The sequence below is a fragment of the Scyliorhinus torazame genome, chromosome 9 (genome assembly GCF_047496885.1).
Source record: "Scyliorhinus torazame isolate Kashiwa2021f chromosome 9, sScyTor2.1, whole genome shotgun sequence".
Taxonomy (NCBI): domain Eukaryota; kingdom Metazoa; phylum Chordata; class Chondrichthyes; order Carcharhiniformes; family Scyliorhinidae; genus Scyliorhinus; species Scyliorhinus torazame.
The window spans coordinates 133501945-133523496 of record NC_092715.1 but is presented as its reverse complement, the minus strand read 5'-3'; the positions used below and the strand labels follow the sequence as shown (position 1 = coordinate 133523496).

General features: G+C 46.9%; 1 protein-coding gene across 5 annotated transcripts in view; it reads right to left on the bottom strand.

Annotated features, from left to right (window-relative positions):
* The window catches only part of sncaip (synuclein, alpha interacting protein), a 230210-nt gene extending 210459 nt beyond the window's left edge, over window positions 1-19751 (bottom strand). For all 5 annotated transcript variants that reach the window (XM_072516529.1, XM_072516532.1, XM_072516531.1 and 2 more), the window contains exon 1: window positions 19626-19751. The gene's annotated coding sequence lies outside the window, so the exon portion shown is untranslated. The remainder of the gene's footprint in view (window positions 1-19625) is intronic.
* Between the last annotated feature and the right edge of the window lie 1801 nt (window positions 19752-21552).

The following is a 21552-nucleotide window of genomic DNA, read 5'->3' as shown; positions in this document are numbered from 1 at the left end:
TCCCTGTCGGAGCTGAATTACACCTGATTTGCACACCCAGCAATCCTTAGCCATGCACGGCGAGGATTGCGAGGGAGTCCTGCACTCGGGGCCCCCATTTTGAGTGGACAGCCCAATAGCGAGGTCCCGCAGCTGGTACCCCCTCCCCTCACTATGGGGGTGACCCAAACCGCACCCCTCATCCCCCAAAATAGACTCACCCCAGAGACACCCTAAATAAAGAGACCCCACCATAGAGATCCCTAAAATAAGGAAACGCCCACACAGAGACTCCCTAAATAAGGCGGCTCCCCCTCCCCCTCCCCACAGGACCCCCAGAAGACATCTCTGTCAGGAAGCCCCTCAAAAGAGAGAGCCCTGTCAGGAAGCGCCTCAGAAAAGAGATCCCTGTCAGGAAGCGAGAGAGCAGTCCAGACAGAGGCAGTGAAAAAGAATTTAGGCAGAGGAAGCAACAACTGTGAATTCCTGGAAAGAACCAGTCAGCTGGGTTTAAACCTCCTCAGATGTTGGATCTGCAAGCCATTCATTCATTTATCTTTGATACTGATTTTACTAGCCTGCAATTGACAGATTCCACATGCCCCAGCTGTCAGCATTGTTCCATTCATCTCCCTTCATTGTTGAGTAATGCTGAAGTTGTGGAATGAAAATGTTTCTAAAAATCAAGTTTTGATTTACAGCTCCTGGAACACTTCAAACAGAATTAAGTGCTTTCCAATTACCTCCCTTCATGGTTGAATGATTTTGAAGTGGTCAGCTAGAAACTGACAGCACTTCTGAAGGGACTTCCTAACATGGGCCTCTCTTCTGGGGGGCTTCCTGACAGGGCTCTCTCTTTTTGAGGAGGGGGGGGTTCATTGGGAGGTCTCCTTATTTAGGGGTCTCTGTGGAGGGGTCTCATTATTTGGGGAGTCTCAGGGCTTTTTTCCTTATCTAGAGGGTCTCTGGGGGGTTTCCTTATTTGGGGGTCTCTATAGGTGGTCTCTGGCAAGAGGCGGTGGGAGAGTCTAGTGGGTAGATCTTGCATTGTTTGGGGGGGGGGGGGGGTGGCCCTCGGATGATCCACCGCCTCAGAGCCACGTTTGTTAGGACCAGTAATGATTCTCACCTATGTGATAATCACACGGTCCCAGAGAATATGATGCACGACCCGCTTACAGGATGCAAATGGATCTTAATTACCCATTTAATGAATCGGGGTACGAACCTCGATCCCACACCAGCTGGGCAGACTGGAGCATCGGAAACGTGAGATTCTCCGCCTCATTGGTAACTCCACACCCGGCAGGGCGAGGCAGAGAATCCAGTTCATTATCTCTGCACTATCCCCAGTCGAACAAAAATACTGAGCCAGCTGTGAAAATCACCAATGGAATCATCACAAAAGCGTACAAATTTAGCACAGTTGTATATACAAGCCAATCCTCGAGTGGAGGAACACACCAAGGGAAGGCATGGAAAATAGTCCAGTCCAAAGACTAATGTCACATTGCTATTGGAAGAGTAGTTTGGGTGCAAAAAAACCTATTGAAGCCAGAAGCAGTAACAGGCAAGAGTTAAAACAAAAAATCAGAAAGCTAATTTCATTTTGAAAAGACTGCCAAACCATTACCAGAGTTGAGCATTGGAGAGCCATTCAGTGTACACTCCTTCAACACTCATAGCAGGAGTGACCCCAGGTCATGACTTGGGCCATCCATAGCGGCAATTGTCACCTAGATCGTACATGGTGGATGTGAATAACCAAATATACTGGTGCAACCAGTATAACCAAAAACAACAATCACAAACAACAAGAGAAGCAGTTCCTTCACTGTAAGTGACCGATCAGGAATTTGAGATCTCATCGGGCAGCACGGTAGCACACGCGGCAGCACACGTGGCTAGCACTGTGGCTTCACAGCGCCAGGGTCTCAGGTTCGATTCCATGCAGAGTTACTGTCTGTGCAGAGTCTGCACGTTCTCCCCATGTCTGCGTGGGTTACCTCCGGATGTTCCAGTTTCCTCCCACAGTCCAAAGACGTACAGGGTAGGTGGATTGGCCATGTTAAATTGCCCTTAGTGTCCAAAAAGGTTAGGAGGGGTTATTGGGTTATGGGGATAGGGTGGAAGTGAGGGCTTAAATGGGTTGGTGCAGACTCGATGGGCCAAATGGCCTCCTTCTGCATTGTATGTTCTATGTTCTATCTGCAGTACAGAACGACCCTCACTCCCAGAGGTCCACCAATCCCTAAAGTGGAAAAGGAACAACAACAGGTGCCACAGAACGACAGTCCCCAGAGATGGTACATCACCCAGACGAACAACCTATGACAATGTATATACATGATTTAATGACTACATATGCAGTCCATTTGCAGAGACTAATGAGAATAACAAATAATGTATTAACACATGAAAACAGTTGTTGTAGTGGGTAACTTGGGTAACTCACAGTTACACATGATAGTGCATGCAGATTTGTCTATTGTTCGCTATGGAAAGGGGGATGTTTGGGTTTTGAAATGCAATCAAGTCACGTGACCTCTACCATGGGGAATTTATTTAAATGAAGACATTACAGCGGAAAGACTGTCGTCTTTGAGCTCGTAACAGACAGCTTTGCAAAATCATCCAAGCAGGAGCTCTGCCATACTGCTCCCTGTCTAGTCACCGAGGCACTGAATCATGAAGAATTTAGCATTCAAATCACACACATATTCAAGATTCATAAAAGTCTGCCCTCAAAATACTGTCCCCATTCACATTCTGGTAACTGAATAGTCTCTGGGTCAACTTCATGGGTTTTGCGAACAAAAGAACAAATGTGGTCCTACTATGATTTCAAAATAGGGGAATTGTAATGTCAAAGTAGGCCATCAGGGTTTATCACGGTGATAGATTGACACCCATTTTTGGAGGGATTTTGTGGCTTCAACAATCAACTCATTCATCAACATCTACTGTGGTTAAGTAGTCTAATAAATTGAATTTATCAACACAGAAGGCAGCAATTTGGACTACTGGGCTGATTTTTCCAGATCTCATGGAGACAAAAGTGGTAAGAATGTATCCAATAGCCTGCCAGATGTGTTCCTGTCTCTTAGTGATCTTGCCAGAGGTGGGATGAGCACAACACAGGCTACCTGCACAGCAATAGTGGGTAGTTAATGAGGCTCATTATTGGATCTATTAGGGGAAAAATGTAACCAACAATAACTTCTATGCCAGCTGAGCCTCCCCACAGAGTCCAGAGGCTCATTGTTTAACTTGAGATAGTCTCCCGGAACCTGGCCGAGAAGCCACCAATGCCTCCTCCACCATCACCTCAGCACAAACCTTTAGGAATTATTACAGGCACAGTCAAGGCTGTAGGCAATCCTATGGAGGGATTTCCCAATGTTGCAGAGTGTCTCCATATTGATTGAGGATAAATGCGATGAGAGCAGGTTGGAGTCTATTACAATTAAAATGTTGGGGCCATATTGAGTTAAGGGGTTAGTAGCTAGAAAGGCAAATTCCTAAAACAACAGGTAAGCTTGCTTAGCTGGAAATGTGATGGCCACACTTCTTGTAAAGAAATACAACCCAGTAAAAGGTTTGCTTTGGGAGTTGGAGCTAATTAGCCTAATCATACTCGGTGAACTCTGAACGGCTACTTGCTCTTAAAGATGGATGGAGCTTAAGAAAGTTCTCTAGTTTCAATGTATCAAAGTTCTGCAGCAGGGGAAAAAGCTATACGGAAGGTTTGCAGCTGTTGGCAGGTTCCAGACAGATAGGGCTCAAAGAAACCTTGGGAGCCACTGATGCAGCTGTTGGTTGCAGTTTGGACCTCATGTGGTTTGCACCTCACAGAGAAGCCACAGGAACTCTTTGCAGCAGTGAGAGTTCCAAGACGTCCTGAGGAGTTGCAAAGGCGGCAGAAGGTGACTGGTTCTGCAACCAGAACACTGTGATTCAGAGAAATCTGGGGCAGTGCCAGAGCCATATTCGTGAAGCTAGCAGTCTGCAAAATAATTGGAAATAAGCTAGTAATTAAAAGCTGGATTACAGTTTGTGAATCGCATGGAACGCAGTCTGAAGAGGAGAGTCTGAACCATACAGCAGTCATAGAGGCAGTCTAAGTCGGAGCAGCTTCTGAGGGAATTCAGAAGCTAGATCTTAAAAGGGAAGAGTTGAAATTCCACATGAGGAAGACAGAATTTTAACATGATATTGTGACTCACAGCGGTCACTGACATCTGGGTGGGTTGCTGAAAAATCCATGGGATTTTTCTTGGTTGCACCTGCCATTAATGTGCAGTGTGGTGTGTTCACCACAATTTGCCTGTTAATTCATATTTACCTTGTGATAAATCTGATATTGCAGATAATATCTATTGTAGATTATTTTAAATTTGCTGACTTTGGTAATTGATACAGAGTGTCATTTTGAGTGCAGATTATTCTTATATGCCTTCTCTTGTGCAATTATTTTGCTGACATCTGTTGAGGGGTCTGAGCATGTGCAAGCTTTGGGCGAGCTTTAGCAGTCCCCAAGACAAGTGTTTTGCAAGCAGGACCTGTTTTACTGGAGCTCCTGTTTTCATAGTTATTACTGTTATTGTTAAACTTTGTTATTTATTTATGTAAAGAAGTTCCTTCTTTTAAACAACGCATTAAGGTCTCAAGATACCACATCTTTGACAATGAGCAGAAAATGGCAAGAAAAGAAAACAACGTTTTTGATGTTTAGCGTGGCAAGACGGTTGCATTCAGTGACAGCGAGTTTTGTGAATTTATTCGACAGAATTTCAAATTAGCAGCAGTTGGAGAGTTTAAAGAGCGAAGTGAAGACAGGACATAATATGTGGAGAGACTACAACACTTATTTTTAGCAAATGGAATAGAAGATGCGATGAGGCAGCGATCGATTCCCCTGAATGTGTGTGGGGTGAGGACTTGATGAGGAATCTGGCCATGCCACAGAATCAGGGAATATTTCATTTGAAGACTTAGTCGCTCTGGTCCAGAATCGCCAGAACCTGAAGCTCTCAATGATTGTTAAAAGATTCAAATTTCAATAGACATATTTGAAAAGCAGGTCAATCAGTTGCTGACTTTGTGCCAGAATTACGCCAGCTTTCAGAACAGTTTCAGAGCACTATTAGAAGATTTGGATTTGTTTATTGTCATGTGTACCGGAGGTACAATGAAAAGTATTTTTTTGCGTGCAATTGAAACAGATCATTTAGTACATGAAAAGAAAATACATAATAGGGCAACACAAGGTACACAAATGTAAATACCTTGACACCGGCATCGGGTGAAGCCATGCAGGAGTGTAGTATTAATCAGGTCAGTTCCATAAGAGGGTCGTTTAGGAGTCTGATAACAGCGGGGAAGAAGCTGTTTTTGAGTCTGTTCGTGCGTGTTCTCAGACTTTTGTATCTCCTGCCCGATGGAAGAAGTTGGAAGAGTGAGTAAGCCGGGTGGGATGGGTCTTTGATTTTGCTGCCCTAATGGATGGGAGGCAGGTTTGTGTAATGGACTGGGCTGTGTTCGCAACTCTCTGAAGTTTCTTGCGGTGTTCTGCCGAGCAGCTGCCATACCAAGCTGTGAGGTAGCCAGATAGGATGCTTTCTATGGTGCATCTGTAAAAGTTGGTAAGAGTAAATGTGGACATGCCGAATTTCCTTCGTTTCCTGAGGAAGTATAGGTGCTGTTGTGCGTTCTTGGTCATAGAGTCGACGTGGGTGGACCAGGACAGATTTTTGGTGATGTACACACCTAGGAATTTGAAACTGTCTATCACCTCCGTTGATGCAGACAGGGGTGTGTACAGTACTTTGCTTCCTGAAGTCAATAACCAGCTCTTTAGTTTTGCTGGTGTTGAGGGAGAAATTGTTGTCATCACACCACTCCACTTGGTTCTCTATCTCCCTCCTGTATTCTGACTCGTCGTTGTTCGAGATCCGACCCACTATGGTCATGTCGTCAGCAAACCTGTAGATGGAGTTGGAACCAAATTTTCCATGCAGTCATGTGTGCATAGGGAGTATAATAGGGGACTAAGTATGCAGCCTTACAGGGCCCCGGTATTGAGGACTATTGTGGAGGAGGTGTTGTTGTTTATTCTTACTGATTGTGGTCTATTGGTCAGAAAGTCGAGGATCCAGTTGAAGAGTGAGGAGCCAAGTCCTAGATTTTGGGGCTTGATAGGAGCTTGGCTGGGATTATGGTGTTGAAGGCGGAGCTGTAGTCAATAAATAGGAGTCTGATGTAGAAGTCCTTGTGGTTGAGATGCTCCAGGAATGAGTGTAGGGCCAGGGAAATACCGTCTACTGTGGACCGGTCATGGTGGTATGCAAATTGCAGTGGATCCAGGCATCCTGAGAGTATGGAGTTGATGTGCTTCATGACTTACTTCTCGAAGCACTTCATTACGATTAATGTCAAGGCCACCACATGGTAGTCATTGAGGCACGTTGACCGGTTCTTCTTTGGCATCGGTATGATGGTGGTCTTCTTGAAGCAGGTGGGGACCGCGGAGCGTAGTAGTTGCAGGTTGATGGTGTCCACGAACACATCAGCCAGCTGGTCCATGCAGGCTCTGAGTGCACGACCAGGGACCCTGTTCGGACCGTTGCCTTCCGAGGGTTCTTTCAGGAAGGCCGATCTGACTTTGGAAGCTGTGACGATGGGTATGGGTGTGTCTGGGGAAGTCGACAGCGGATTGATGGTTTCCTGCTCGAACCGAGCATAGAATGCATTGAGTTCATCCGGGAATTCCTTCTGCTCGGCTTCGCTTTGTAGCTCGTTATATTGTTTAGGCCTTGCCACAACCAACAAGAGTCTGTAATGCTAGTCTGTGACTCTGGCGCGTCTGATATTGTCTCTTGGCATATGCTGGTCTGTGTAGGGGTTCAAAAAGGAAGGTGAAGGCTGAGTAAAAATATGTAAATTCAAGGAAACCTCAAGCAGCTTGCACCACATGGAAAGCTCAGAGCAGGTAGAGGAGCATACTTTCAACATTTTTGATGTGAATGAGGCATGAGCTGACCCTATTTTTACTGCAATGGTGGTCGATGGCATGAAAATCAAGATGGAGGTGGACCAAGGGCTTCTGCATCCGTAATTAATGAAGAGACCTACAAGTTGACATCGGACTCTAACTTAACACCAGGCCGTACTCCGGCAGAAATCAAACTTAGGATATCAGAGAGGCCATTCCATTACTTGGGGCATTGGAAATCCAGCCAAGAAGCAAGGGCATGCCTCCTTGTGGTCAAAGGGAAGTGGCCAAGCTTTCTAGGGTGTGACTGGCTCAGCAGAATTCCACTGACGTGGGATGAGATCAAGCACACGAGGGTGACCAAGGATATTGTTCAGAAGTATCCGGTATTGTTCAAGAATGAACTGAGGGTACATTGCATCAGTGTTTTTTAAACATTTTTTCCTGGGAACCACTTTTGCCAACTGGCCGCGCTTCGGGACCCACTTGATGGCCAGCACCGATACAACGACCCTCAGGGCCTCCTTCTGACTGTAAAACTCTAATACTCTATCAAAATAGAAAGATATTCAAAGTTCTAAGAAGAGCCACGAAGTAGAAACAATATTTGTATTTTGCTAGCAACTACACAAGTACAAAGTAATTTGCAGGCCATAAAGTAGTCACTGTTGTAATGTCAATTTATGCATAGCAAATCTGTTTTTCTGTGTGATATTGATTGAGGGATAAATGTTGGTTAGGACATCAGGGAAAACTCCCTGCTCTTATTCAATGTAGACCCATGGAATCTTTTATATCCACATGAGATGCAGAGTCTCCATTTAACATGGTATCTGGAAAACAGTATTTCTAACAGGGCAACACCCCTGCAGTACTACACTGGGGTGTTAGCTGAGATGTGGAGGTGAACCCACAATCGTTGAGAGACAAGACTCACTAAGCCACGACTAACAGAGAAAAGGTGACAGAAATTTAGGCTTAATAGCCCTTAAAAGATAATCCATCTGGCTTGCTATTGGGATGTCTGTCAACCCTGCTTCTCACATGCATTCTCTCTCCACCCCCCCCCATCACAAAATCCATTTTCGCAGAAGTCTTTCGGTTTACCACCCTGCTGATACGACCCAATAGTTTGGATATTTATGTTAATTTTAGGGCACCGCAACCCTTTTTATTTCTGCACGCTGCCGACCTGTAGGTCACGACCCCCACTTTGAAGAATCCTGCATTATGTGGTGTGAAGTTGTACGTAGAACCTCAGGTTACTCCTCACATTTTCAAGTCCAGGACAGAGCCCTATGCTATGAGAAGGAAAGTGGAAGACGGATTGGAATGGCTGCAAAGGCTTCGAATCATTGAACCTATCCAGTTTTCTCATTTGGCAGCTCCAATCACCCCTGTACTTAAGAATGATAGTATGGAGCAGCCGCTGGATTTGCTTCATCCAGATCTCAAAGCAAAAGTGAGCAGGAGAAAAGAGAGGAACAAGACTACCACGCCAAAGAGAAGTAGTTCAAACCAGATGATCAGGTTTGCATGGTGGTAACTAGAGGTGGTTACCATGCATAACTTGTCGCGAGACTGCAACACAGAAGAGTTGTTCGCAGATGCTCAGACCATATTAGTTTACATTGTGACTCAGGAATCAGCAACTGTTACAGATTACATGTCAGAAGATAAGGCTGCTGTGGGCATTCACCAGGAAGGGATTCCTGTGTTTCCAGATTTGCCAGGTTGCCTCTGCTGGGGGAGTAGAAGAGGAACATTCAGGTACCAATTTTCAATCTACCTTGTTGTCATGATATGCAGACATGCACATAATGAAATACAGACAGGCAGCTAATGAACACAGAGAACAGGACATAACCAATCAGCAGGCCGAACACTAGGGGGTGGTTTCCCACTATAAAAGGCACGAGGCACTCACACTCCCCCTCTTTCCACTGGAGACATCTACAGAGTGAGTCAGGTGTATATATAATCACATAACACCTACAGCTCGTGGCTAAGAGCTAGTCTGGTTCAGTCAGAGTAATCACACTTAGGTTAGCAGAGAGTCAAACTCACAGAGAACTGAGCTAACTGTGTGACAGGTTCAATAAATCAAATTGAATTAACTTCAAGGTCTGGGGTATATTTCAGTTATAGCTGCATCCAGTTGCAGCCGTGTTATCTCAGTGTGCCTAACACGACATGGTATCAGAAGACTGCTATCCCAAGGTGGTTTACCTCAATCTGTTCCGTGACGACCAGCAAATGTATCCCAGCACCATGGAGAAGATCTAGGCTCCTCAACAGCTGCGGACCTCCGGCAATCTCAGTGCCAACTGGCGGACTTTCAAGCAAACGTTTCTGCTGTACATCGAAGCCTCAGACCTCAAGGGTGCGTCTGATACAAGAAAGATCGCGCTTCTCCTCTCAACTGCGGGGGATCAAGCCATCCAACTCTTCAACTTGTTTAACTTCACCAAAGGCCAGGACAAGACAAAGTTTCAAACCATCCTGGACAAGTTTGATAGTCATTGTGAAGTGGACACCAATGAAATCATCGAGCGCTATATATTCAAACAACGCCTACAAGGTAAAGATGAATCTTTCAACTCCTTCTTAACTAATCTCCATCTACTAGCGCTGTCCTGTAACTTTGGTGATATTGCTGACTCCATGATCAGAGACCAAATCGTTTTTGGAGTTCACTCTGATCCTCTGAGAGCAGCTTTTAAAAATCAAGCATACGACCCCGTCAGTAACGACTGAAACATGTACAGTGCATGAGCACACCAAAAATCGGTATTCCCAATACAAATCGGCTGAAAATGAGAAACTTGCCTCCCACGAGGCAGAGTGTGCAGGCCATTGCCCGGATGCAGCGCCTCAGCATTGATGAAAGCGACCATTTTGCGCGCTCTTCCCGGAGCACCACGCATGCACGATGCAAATGGGATAACGAAGCGGCCGATCACCACAATGTGCAGGTGCGAACTTCTGCCGACCGCACTGCGCATGTGGGACGCCGCACGGAGCATGACGACGCCATGACGTGCCGGAACTGCGGCACCGCCCACTTAAAGAAACACTGCCCTGCAAGAGGAAGGCGATGTATAAATTGCGGAAAGCCTGGACACTATGCAGCCTTGTGCAGGTTTGCACCACCAGTCAAGGGCCAGCGCTCCCAATTCCAACGCAGGCGCGTTCGGAGTGTCCAACAAGGTTTACAGGATTCTGATCCTGGCAGTACAATGGATCCAGAGGACGATTGCCTGGAGTCCCCCTACCAAGTGGGCATCATTCCCACACGTGAACATGCCTCACCGACATAATCACGGAGCCTGCCCATCCTCACTGTGGATTCTGCGGACGAATGCCATGCGGTGATGCAAGTAAATCAATGCTCTATCCAGTTTAGGCTGGACACAGGTGCTTCTGCCAATCTCCTTTCACAGGCAGATTTCAACCGCATCAAGGAGCCACCCAAGCTCCTTCCAGCAGCCTGCCAGCTCCTGGACTATGATGGCAATGCCATCACAGCACTGGGATCCTGCCATCTACTCGTCTCCAACAGGAGCATTCGCGCAAGGCTAAGGTTTGAAATCGTCAAGCCAGACAGGGCCTCCCTGCTCGGCGCACATGCATGCAAGCAGCTAAACCTTGTGCAGCGGGTCTACACAATGACCTCCCCCAACGTGGATCTTCAAGCTGGCATTGACGACATCCTCGCTCAGTATCCGAATGTGTTTGACGGGATGGGCATTCTGCCATATCGGTACAAGATCCTGCTACGCCTGATGCCACGCCTGTGGTCCACGCACCACGCCGGGTCCCGGCTCCACTGAAGGAGCACCTGAAGGCACAGTTGAAGGATCTTCAGGACCAGGGCATCATCTCCAAAGTTACAGAACCAACTGACTGGGTCAGCTCGATGGTAAAAAAGCCTTCCGGGGAGCTGCGCATCTGCATTGATCCCAAGGATCTCAACCAGAATATAATGCGGGAACACTACCCCATCCCGAAGCGGGAGGAACTCACAAGTGAGATGGCACACGCCCGGTTTTTCACAAAGTTAGATGCGTCACATGGATTCTGGCAAATCCAGCTGGATGAGTCCAGCAGAAGGCTCTGCTCCTTAACACACCGTTTGGCAGGTACTGCTGTAATCGTATGCCGTTCTGCATTGTCTCGGCCTCGGAGATCTTCCATAGAATCATGGAGCAGATGATGGGAGGGCATTGAAGGGGTTTGTGTGTATGTGGACAACGTTATCATATGGTCCACAACCCCCGAAGAGCACATCTCTCGTATCAGCAGGTATTCCGCCGCGTCCATGCCAATGGCCTCAAGCTGAACAGGGCCAAGTGTTGCTTTGGCATGAGAAACTTAAGTTCTTAGGTGACCAGATATCTCAGCACCTGGACACAGACAAGGTCAAGGCCATCGAAGCCATGAAGACCCCTGAAGACAAGGAGGCGGTGCTGCGCTTCCTAGGCAAGGTAAACTTTTTGAACAAGTTTATCCCAAACCTGGCCTCACACACCACGGCCCTCAGACACCTGGTGAAAATGTCTACTGCCTGTGAGTGGCAGGCAGCTCATCAAGCAGAGTGGTTGGAGCTGAAAGCCAAGCTCACCACTGCCCTTGTATTGTCATTTTTTGACTCTGACAGGGAAACAGAAATCTCGACAGATGCAAGACAGGACGGCATTGGCGCAGTGTTGCTCCGGCGCAATGACACCTCATCCTGGGCACCGGTTGCCTACGCATCACGGACGATGACCCCCACCGAGCAGCGGTACGCCCAAATTGAAAAGGAATGCCTGGGCCTTCTCACTGGTATTCTCAAGTTCCACGATTATGTCTACGGCCTGCCGATGTTCACCGTCGAGTAGGACCACAGGCCTCTGGTCCACATTATCCACAAGGACCTGAACGACATGACGCCCCGGCTGCAGCGCATCCTCCTCAGACTCAGAAGGTACGACTTTGAACTCGTGTACACGCCTGGCAAGGAGCTCATTATTGCGGATGCCTTGTCCCGCTCCATAACCTTGCCTGCTGACCCGCCGGCATTCATCCAACAGATTGAATCACAGGTGTAGCTGTGGGCCAGCAACATCCCGGCGTCGGATGAAAAGGTGATCCGCATTCGCGATGAGACAACCAAAGACCCTCTTCTGCAGCGTGTCATGCGCCACCTCGCCGATGGCTGGCAAAAAGGGCAGTGCTCTCAATTCTTCAATGTGAAGGACAACCTGACAGTGGTTGATGGTATCTCCTCCTCAAGCTGGACCGCATTGTCATTCCACTCAGTCTCCAGAGCTTGGTGCTCCGGCAAATCCACGAGGGACATCTGGGTGTCGAGAAGTGCAGGCGCAGAGCCAGGCAAGCTGTCTACTGGCCTGGGATTAGTCAGGACATCTCGAATATGGTCCTCAACTGTCCGACCTGTTAGCGCTTCCAGCCAGCACAGAGCAAGGAGACGCTTCAGCAGCACAAAATCGTGACCTCCCCGTGGTCCAAGGTGGGCATCGACCTCTTTCATGCCAATGATCGTGATTATGTTCATTGGTTATTTTTCCAACTACCCAGAAGTCGTGAAGCTCTCGGACCTCACACCTAAGACCGTCATCAAGGCCTGTAAGGAGACGTTCTTCAGGCATGGTATTCCACTCACTCTCATGAGTGACAACGGTCCTTGCTTCAAGATTTGCCCAGTTATATCAGTTTCATCACGTCACTTCCAGCCCACATTACCCGCAGTCCAACGGGAAGGTTGAGAAAGGAGTGCACATAGTGAAGCAGCTCATCTGCAAGGCCGCGGATTCTGCTTCTGATGTCAACCTTGCGCTGCTTGCGTACAGGGCAACCCCTCTGTCTACCGGCATGTCACCGGCTCAACTCCTGATGAACAGGGACCTGCGGGCGACTCTTCCACCCATATACTTGCCTGATCTGGATCACCTCCCGGTGCTGCAGAAGGTGCAGAAACTCAGGGACCGGCAAAAGCAGGGCTATGACGCTCATGCCACCGATTTGCCTGTGCTATCCCCGGCGGATGCTGTTCGGATCAAGCTACCTGATGGAGGCTGGTCAGCTCCAGCTGTTGTTGTTCGACAGGCTGCTCCTCGATCGTATGTTGTGCGTGAGGCTAATGGATCTGTTGTGCGGCGAAACAGACGGACACTGCGCACAATTGCCCGCCCGCAACCACATTCTTTGTTGTTTCCAGCTGTTATTGTGCCACCTCCTGACACCTCGAACCACGAGGCCACCAGTCAGGCTTCCATCCCGCCTATCAAGATGCCGTCGCCCCACTACTACCTCTCCGGCAGTCGACCAGGATCAGACGCACACCCCAGAGACTGGACTTATGAACATTTGTTTTGTTTGCTATGTTCTGTTTTCGCACATTAGACACCTGTTTTCACATGTACATTTGTTCCCATCTGCCATTGTATGTAAATAAGTTAGTTTTTCAGCCTACACATGTAAATACTTTCACATATGCTACAGAAAAACATTTAAAAAGGGGAGAAGTCATGATATGCAGACAGTCACATAATGAGATACATTCAGGCAGCTAATGAACACAGAGAATAGGACATAACCAATCAGCAGGCACAACACTGGGGGGTGGTTTCCCACTATAAAAGGCACAAGGCACTCACACTCCGCCTCTTTCCACTGGGGACATCTACAGAGTGAGTCAGGTGTATATATCACATAACACCTACAGCACGTGGCTAAGAGCTAGTCTGGTTCAGTCAGACAGAGTAATCACACTTAGGTTAGCAGAGAACTGAGCTAACTGTGTGACAGGTTCAATAAATCAAATTGAACTAACTTCAAGGTCTGGAGTATATTTTAGTTGTAGCTGCATCCAATTGCAGCCCGTGTTATCTCAGTGTGCTTAACACAACACTCGTCACCTACGATTTCAGATCAACCTTTACCAGAAACACCTGTATTGCTTAGGTTGCAACGCAACCACAAAGCTCCTCAGACTTTTGTATATAGTTACAACATTACTTTTGTTGCATTTTTATGCTGATGGGAGATCAAAATTTAATTAGGGGAGAAGTGTTACAGTGTCATTTTGAGTACAGAGTGTTCTTATAAGCCTTCTGCTATGTAATTGCTTTACTGGCATCTACTGAGGGTTCTGAGCATGCGGGCTTTAGCAGTCTGCAAGAGTATTTTCTGCAAGTAAGATCTGTTTTACTAGAGCTCCTGTTTTCATAGTTACTACTGTTATTGATAAACTTCATTATTTATTTACAGAAATAAGTTCCATCTTTTAAACAACACATTTAACTACCTTCTTTGTGGTCTCACATTACCACAGTAATGTTTATTATGTTTCTTTAAAAACAGTGGATTCTAGTCATTTTATTCTTAGTAAGGACCTGGGATTTCAAAGTTGGTCTACTTTAAACTAAAGCGTTACTGGTTCCTAACCAGATTGTAACAGACCAGATATTCCAACACTGAAAGAGAGCTTTTAACAGCTGTGCATGAATGTAAGAAATTCCATACATATCTCTATGGGAGAAGGTTCATAGAGGAGAGTGATCATCTGCCATTGCAGAAGATCTGTGTGGAGTTCCAGCAAGACTGCATAGGTTACTCTTCTGACTTTGAGTTACGATTGGCACTCTGAAATACAAGCCAGGAAGAGAAAATGGTGCTCGCAGTAGCCCTACCTCGGTTGTCATCACAGGAGAAACACAAGACGAAAGATCTAGATATAAAAATCCAAAACCTAGTGAACGGAACACCAACAAAACTGAGTGACATTAGAAAAATGAAAAGTTACTGATGCTTTTTTAGCAAGTGAACCTGGGATGGTCTGAGAAGGTACAGCAAACTCAGCCAGCAATACGGCAGTACTGGTCTCACTAAAAGAAGATGGTGTTCTGCTAGCCAGATTCAGAATAATCATATCCAAAATGATGCAGGAAGGACTTCTCTGCAAAATATATGAAGTCTACATGGTACGCTTTGTAGCCATTTAAAATGGCTAACTCCCGATTTAAAATGGCGAACGGCAAAAGCTGATGGGAAAGTCATCCAACAGGACAAAAACGAGCAGCTGCAGGTTGACTGTATTTACCTCTGGAAAGGCCAGACAAGATCGATACCAGCAACCATCAGCATAACAAAACACCAGCCATCTGCATACTAATGAGCAATCCCCGGGAACAATGAGCAACATTTAGATACATAAAGCAAAACCAGACTCTTTGGCGTCAGCAGAAGCCTACACAAAGGGAGGTGAACGACCACCTCAAGACCGCCCATCGATCAGGGAACCGCTCCAGCATTGGAGAAAATCGAACCAAGTGATTGGGACAAAGTCCAATCACTTGGAACCAGGTACAGGGTCCGCCCCGAAAAGCAGGAAGCCCCTGGGGACTATAAAAATCAAGCCCAAGTTCAAATCGTTCTTCTTGACCGGGTCACTCAGCAACGCGAACCAACCCTTGACACTGACCGGTTCAGTCGCCGCCGATATCCAGTAATTCTTACTTCAACGCTCGGTCCGAGATAGGCGCTCCTAGCTATCAATCTGTACCAACTTCGAATCCCGCAGAACCTGAACGAAAGGCCATTTGTTTCCCTGACCTGGTGGGCCAGTTCCAAGTTAAGTATCTACGTAGCTTAGACGTACAATTTATGCATGAGTAGTGATTACTGTGTATAATAAATGTGCTTTGATTTAAATCTTACTAATCGGTGTATTGGATTATTGATCATTACTCGGATTTGAACCCCATGGCGGTATCATAAAGATACCTGGCGACTCGAGAGCAGAGGTGATAAAACAGAGCAATTAAACTAAGGCAAAAGTTAGCAACAGCTTAGAGCCAGGTCAGCTGTGTACGGGATAGACATGTATGGTGTCCAAATGCATTGTATGCCAGAGATACATAAATACACAACCGAAAGGGGAAATGATAACTACTGAAACACGAGCCAGACCATAGCACACTGTGGGAGCCGATTTATTCACACACAATCAAGAACGGTATTTCGCATTGTTGAGGCGACTACACAAAGTTCCCTTTTATCTGAAAGGCAACAGATTTCAGAGCTACAGCAATCATCTCGACAGTGAGAGTTCTGTTTGCTGAGCAAGGGATTCCTAAAAGAATAATGAGAAAATCAAACCCGATTCACCTCTAGCGAATTTAAGAAATTTGCTGTTTGGGCCAAACATCATAATCTCATCACCATATTACTCAAGCGGACACAGGTTTAGACAGGTCAAGAAAGTCAAGAGAACCCTCACAAAATGCTGAAAGACAAAAGAAAACCAAAACTCTTGCCTTAACGACACTCCAATCTGCACATCTCAAGGTCGAGATGAAATCGCCTGCAGAGCTATCAAATGAATAAAGTGTAAAACAACTGGCACGCAAGATAGTCTCTCCAAGTGACCAGGAAGAAGTAAAACAACAACTCACTGATGCACAGGTACAAAGAGGTCAACACTTAAACAAGCATCTCAAATTCCTGCCTGAGTTGTTGAAAAGACAAAGTGTTCATATAAAGAATCCAATCATGAAAACCGAGAATCCAGCAATAATTGTAGGCGTAGTTGAGACTCCAAAGACATATCACTGAGACTAAAACCAGACACAAATCAGAAGAAACAGAATCCATATTCGATCTTCACTGGAGCTGGAAAAGTAGTATTGACAGAAATGTCATCTTTTGGGTGGCACAATAAACTGAAGTCCCGTCTGACTGAAATGTAGAAGATCCCTTTGCACTCATTGGCTTTAAAGCAGCATGGAACATTTTGAGATTGTGAAAGGTACTTGTTAAATGCAAGACATTAGTTCATTCTATTTCAAGAAGATGCCTTGTCCAGCATTTCTATCCAACCACAAAAACAGATTACCTAGTCATATACATCTGCTGTTTGTAGAACCTTGCTATGTGCAAATTTAATTTAACTTAGAAAACAATGACCATACTTTACATGGAATTACATATAAATTGTAACAGCATCAGCCCATTTGGCCTAACCAGTCCATGTTGGCATTCATCCTACACACAAGTCGTAGTCTACCCATATCACTTACTTTCAATCATATACTTAACCTATTCTTAAATGCTGATTATGGTTGTTGCTTCAATCACTAAGCACATTTCAAAACCCAGGTTCGATTCCGGCTTGGGTCACTGTCTGTGCGGAGTCTGCACATCCTCCCATATGTGCGTGGGTTTCCTCCAGGTGCTCCGGTTTCCTCCCACAGTCCAAAGATGTGCAGGTTAGGTGGATTGGCCATGATAAATAGCCCTTAGTGTCCAAAATTGGCCTTAGTGTTGGGTGGGGTTACTGGGTTATGGAAATAGGGTGGAGGTGTTGACCTTGGGTAGGGTGCTCTTTCCAAGAACCGGTGCAGACTCGATGGGCCGAATGGCCTCCTTCTGCACTGTAAATTCTATGATAAAAGATTATCTGTCTGTATGTTTAGTGTGTGTCGCATCATTCTACACCTCTCAAAGCACTGGAAACATTCTATGTACTCTATCCCATCCAATCATAATTGTAAACTCTAATCAATCAATCCTTAATCTTTCTGTTCTAATGAAAACTTTCCAACTTTTAAATAGAAACAGAACATTGGATATAGTCAGCAGGTCAAGCAGCATCTATGCAGGGATAAAGTTAACATTTTTAGGTCAGTGGTCTTTCAGCACGAACACATGGTGATCAATCCAAAACCTTAACAATATTCCTCTCTCCAAAGATGCTGCCTAAGTATTGTAAGCATTTAGTTTCTTAGATTTCTAGCATTCACAGTATTGTGCTTTTCCCATTTCCTTTTTGTATTTGTATATCCTGATTCCAGAATCCTAATAAAGTACCATGTGCTCTATATTATCAACATCTTTTTGCCATCCGTGGTACCCAATACTGCATACAGTACCTCAACTGTGGTGTATTAAAGTTGCACACAGGCTCACCACTACATATTTATTTTTTTACAAATAGTTTGCCATTAAACTAAGTATTCCATCAGGGCTTATTCAACTATGGTCCTTTTTCAATATCTTGTGTGCAAATCCCCAAATCTCTTTGCTCTTCCACACCCTTAGCTTTCCCTCAAAGTATAGCCATTTTAATTTTATACTACCTCAAGTTCTGAGATTACTCCACATCTTAGCCAATGCTATCATATACCCATATCCTTTGGTCCTTAGCATTACCAAGTCTTATTCTTTGTATTGTCTGCAGAAGTGAACTCCTTTGGCTTCCTTACCCAAATCATTAATTAATTGCCTGCCTAGTTTGGGGGTACGCTGAGGACATTAACAAGTAGGAAGTACTTGCACTGTTCCTCGGTCAGACTGAGCACCTGGGTGTCATTAGCATCGACGATTACCAATATCAGAAGTGTTGGTGCATTTGCTTCCTACAGAGCACTGATTCCAGATGCCAGGTAAAGCCAAAGGACAAAGTGGACAGAGAAAGGGGAAGGATTCCAATCCTTATACAATGGACTCAGCCCATGGTTTACCAGCTCTGATCAATGCCGCTACACCCTCTGTTGGCATGGCACCAGGGATGGGAGGCACAGCACCGGGGGTTGGGGGAGGCACATCACCGGGGATGGGGAGGGAGAGGTACATAATTGGAGGTGGGTGGGATGCACAGCGCTGGAGGGGAGGCACAGCGCTGGAGTGGGGGGGAGGCACAGCACCGGTGGTTGGGGGGGGGGGGAAGGCACAGCATTGGGTTATGGGGGGTGGGGAAGAGTCGCAGCACCAAGGGGTGGAGGGGGCAAAAGCACAGCACCAGGGGGTTGGGCAGCGCAGGAGGGGGGCGAGGGAAGGCACAGTGCGTGGGGGTGGGGCAAGGCACAGCACCAGGGTGTGGTGGCGTGCAGTACCAGGCTTGGGGGGGGCACAGTAAAGAGGGGTGCAGCACGAGGATGGGGAGCACAGCGACTGGGGGAGGGGGGGCAACACCAGAGCTGGAGTGTGCAGCACTGGGGGTGGGTGGCATAGTGTGAGAGGTGGGGGTGCAGTGCCAGAGGTGGAGGACGCAGCACGGGGGTGGGTGGCATAGTGCCAGGGGTGGGGGCACAGCACCAGGGGGCTGGTGCAGCACCAGGGCTGGGGGGCACAGTGGCAGTGAGGGGGGCACATCACCGGAGAGGTAGTATCGGGGATCACAGCGTCGGGGGGCAGGATACTATCCAAACCAGTTCGTTCCCCCCTTCAAACCTGTCGCCGGCTGCATCCTCCTCCTCCCCCCTCCCCCAGCAGCCTCTCGCCGTTTCAATGCAGGACAATGCCTTCGTGGCCCCGATGTTATTGGGAGGTGCCTGTGCACCCACCCGCGCGCACTTCACCTACCCCACAACAACAACCTCATCCCCGAGCCGCGGCTGACTGACAGGCACCCCAGCCAACCATTAGTCCACTTTGTCAATCGCTAGCCAATCGGAACACGGTGAAGCACAGGAGCAGGGTGACAGCTCCCGCCCAATCCTTTGTTTGAAGTTGAGAAAGGAATTATCTCCCGGCTCGTAACGGTCAACAATTCCAACAATAACGGGAAAGAACCAGAACCCGGATTCAAATTTCCAAAGGGTTCTTCTCTCTCACCTCGTTAACGACATGCGCTTTGAATCCTTACCGTTTCAGGTGAGCCACGGACTGGAGGAGCTGCCCGTTACCATCAGCGAGATCGCTCTCCCTCGCTCGGCTCCCGATTCCTCTCGCCGCCCGGCCCTGTCCTGTACTGTGCTGCCCGAGCCCCGCCTCAGCGCCAGCCCCCTAGCCCGGCCCGGCCACACCCCCGCCCCCAGCGCCAGCCTCAGCAGGGTTCCTGCAGCAAAGTGGACAGTTTGCAGCTGTCTAACTTCTTTAATCGACAAACTGGTGATTTTATGACCAGCGCCAGGTTTCAGGTTTCGAAAGAACTCGGTTTTGGGGATCCGATTTTTCAGGCTCCGCCCGTCACAGGAGGGAGGAAACTTGCCCAGTTTGAGAATGGAGCCAGTTAATGCTGCTCGCTCGTTCGTGGTGAGGGCCAGTTCGGGATTTTGTTTGCAGGCTGGACCAGAGACTGATTAGATGCTTGGGGGCGGCAACCTTGGGTGGATGGACCTAGTCATGGCCACTGAGCCCATGAAAGGGAGCATGGCTTCGAGGAGCACTCAGCCATTCACAGATAGATGCCATTGGATGCGTAGAGGTTGTGCGGAGTGTGGTCTTTGCCATGCTTGGACAGTGCATTTGGGGCTTGGGAGGGAGGGTTCCAGACATCATTTGCAAGAGCAGCTGAACCAACGGAAGTCAAACTTATGATTCTCAGCTATTGCGCCCAGTGGTGATGAAGATCACTATCCACAGCAGCACAGGCTGAGCCCTGGACATGAGGTGGGCAGAGGGACGAGGAGAAGGAAGGCAACAGAGTCCATACCCTCAGTATACGGTATACTACCGAAGACAGAATTACCTGCACATGTTGGAGAGGGTCACTGAGAATTATACCTTCTCTCGTCAAGCACAGAGGGAGGCAATTTGACCCATCATGCTTGTACCAGCTCTTTCGTCATGCAATTCAATTAGTCGCATTCCACTATTCTATCCACTTGGCCTTGTAATATTTTCCTCCTCAAGTATTCATGCAATTCGCTATTGAATGTTTTTATTGAAACTGCAACCTTTTCAGATAGTTTATTCGAAATCACGGCAAATCGCCGTGTTTAAAAAAAAGTTTTGCCATGTTGTCGCTGGTTCTTTTGTCAATCACCTTAAATCTATGTCCTCTGGTTACTTATCCTTCTGCCACTGGAAAAAGTTTTTCTTATTTACACTCAAGGTGGAATTTTCCATTCTCTGCACAGATTGCTGTTTGAGATGAGAAAACCGGCGTCCAGCTCACAGGCTGCACAGTCTGCTTTTCTCTCTAGATAATCCAACACCATGCAGAAAACATCTAGAGGTGTGGCCCCATGCCATCACACTGGCTGGGTAGGACTGGAAAAAGGCAGTAGCTGGGAACCCCCAGATCGGGGCACACTTTTTAAAGGGAATTTCATGGACTTCTAGTTGTGTGAGAGGAGATTGCATTCTGTTTGCAATTAGAGGCATGACCAAATATTTCAAATTGGTTTTAGTAAATGGAGTTCTAGTATTTTTACTTGTGCTTATTAAAATTTCAAGTTTCCATCGGTTTTTCCAAAATAATGATATCAAACTGAATTTAATTTGTTTATTTACCGACCACATTATGAAAATCCAAAATATTTAGCCAAATGTCTAAAAATAATGATGACAAAGGTAGGCCTGATCGAATGGCCTCTTCGTGCCTGAGCAGCTTCTTGCGAGATTTGCAATGTGCGGGATGGAGATCTCACGAGAAATCGCGATCTGGATCTCGCCCTCACTGGGTGGGATCCAGATTTGTCTATTTAAATGAGCAGTTAGGCTCACTTAAATATGTCAGCGCCAGATTCTCCCAAGGCCCGGGATCAAATGCCCATGCCTGGGAGACCTCGCCATGGTGCCATTCAGCACTGGTCCACATTTCGTAACACCTGGGGACGTCTCCCATG